Below are 2,300 nucleotides of genomic sequence, written 5' to 3' on the forward strand. Positions count from 1 at the left end.
TTTTAGTTCAATATTTTTTATGGTTTTTTTTTTTTTTTGGCCTGTCAGTTGGATTTACTATCTGGTTATAGCTAATCACAGTGGGAGACATAGGTGCAAATAAAACAGATATTTATGAGCTTTGTTTACTTTATATGAAGTTATTAAATTCTTTTATAAAATAAGAACTTAGCAGTGCTAAGATTTTTTTCTTTTATTCTACATCCTGAAGTTCAGTCTCAGCCTGTATCATCCAGTCATTTCCTAGCATCCCTGTATATTAGAAGGAAATAAGTCTAATATTTAAAAACTCTAAGTGGTGTTCAGGAGAGTTTAGAATTTTTAATGTGAACATACATTTTCTTGAGCCAGAAGCCCTTCATCAGTTCTCAGCTTTGTGAAAAATATTCCCATCTTCAGTGTCACCAGCCAACCTCCTGGCCTGATCCCGGCTCTGGCTGAACCGTGAGAACTTGCATTCAGATGGCTAAGGAAGCAAGATTCCAAGTTAGAGTGGAGGCAGTGTGGCTGCCCATGACGTGAAAGCACCCCAGAGTTCTTCCTAACTTCACAGCTGTCTTAAAGCTATACTCAAAATCTGCATAAGCTGCAAGTCCAGGCGAGGAATACTAATTGGCCAAATATGTTTGGAGATTTTATTGGGCAACATGGCTTGAATCCTGATTTCCGTTGATTGCCAGGAAGTGTACAAAAGCTATATGTTTGGAGCAATGGCAAATTTTGCCATCTGTAAAACCAAAGGATATTTCTATTTTAATGAATAAATTTGAAGACAATATTTGAATCCTCATTTCGTTAATAGAGTACAAACCTAGCCCTGTACCTGACATAAAATGCATGCTTAATAAATGCTTGTAAATGGAATAAAGGGAGCTGTACCTTGCTCACTGCATTTCCTACTTTCTCTACTGTATTTTTAACTTGGAAAGAAATGAATGCACCTGCACGTCATCTTCATAGCCTGTGCTGCTCTTTATCCAAATTTATTTTTTGGAGGCTCAAACTAGTCAAAAAACATCAAAGGAGAAAAGTCCCCAGTCTCTATAATCCACTCAAAAACAATTTCAAGTTAGTTACGTACAGCGAAGACAGGAATCTGTAACACTGAGCCTTCATGTATAGCCTCTTTCTCTTCCACATTCTCTAAGGAAAATTCTCTCAGGCAAATTATATGAAAATTCTGAAGGACTTGTGGACACCTGGTAGCTAAGATCAAATGAAACAGAAAATGAAATGATTCTTCACTCTTGGAATGAACTGTCAAGTCTCCTTTCCAAATAGAATAGGCTGTTAAATGGGACATATGCTGTTTCCTTCAAATTCCAGCTAAAGCCTCAAAGCTAAGGATGATAGAGGCGATGTACCCACACTTTCTAAAAAGAGATGCCAGACTCATCCACGCAGGGCCTGCAAAAAGATAGTGGAAAGGTACCCATCATTCACCTCCAGTCTGTGTAGGAGGCGACTAGAATGTCAAAAGACATTTTGGTACTTGATAAAGGTTGAATAAATGTATTAGAAGAAAAAGAATGATATAAGGTAACAGAGGGTGAGAATAATATCAATACAAAATAAGAGTATACAGTTATAGAAAGAGAGGTTTCCAGTGGAAAAAAAAAAATATACACCATGAGAGAATCCTGTTGAATTACATGAAATTTTATAAAATTTTTAATTTTGTGATTTTTGTAAATCCTTATAAATGGATCTTATCTATTCCCTAATGTTCCCAACACAAGTATGTAATGTACTTGACATGGAAACTCAGATGTGTGTATGTGAACATGTATGTATGGAAGTTCCATGTTCACTGGGCTTCATTTCCTACACATTATGGCCTCACCAACTACTTCTTCCTCCACCACCACATTTCTCAGTCAAGAAAAGGAAGAGTATTAGAATGTAATATTCTTAACATTTGCAGAGTTTCTGGAATTGTTGAGAAAACTACTTATAGCCCATGGAAACTATTGCAGTGGGATGTCATGTAAGAATATTTCTATTGTCCCAGGATTTCAAAGTTAGGAAAAGAAGGGTCCACATACACCAATATTCTAGGTCCAGAGAACTGCCAAAATTGGCAGCAGCCATTTATCCACATAGCTAACTGAAAATATTCTAGTTCAGAGAATTGGCCTCACATGGCCTCTTCGCTCCTCCATCCGGCTTTGCTCTTCTCCCACTCCTCATACTTAATGTAAGGATGGATCTAGGACAGGGGAGGCTGCCTTTGGTAAGTGAGATGCAGTGCATCTGACCGACTGACTGTATTTTCTCCCCTCAAGACCTTCCTGTGTAGA

This window comes from Mandrillus leucophaeus, unplaced genomic scaffold, assembly GCF_000951045.1.
Source record: "Mandrillus leucophaeus isolate KB7577 unplaced genomic scaffold, Mleu.le_1.0 Scaffold273, whole genome shotgun sequence".
NCBI classification, from domain to species: domain Eukaryota; kingdom Metazoa; phylum Chordata; class Mammalia; order Primates; family Cercopithecidae; genus Mandrillus; species Mandrillus leucophaeus.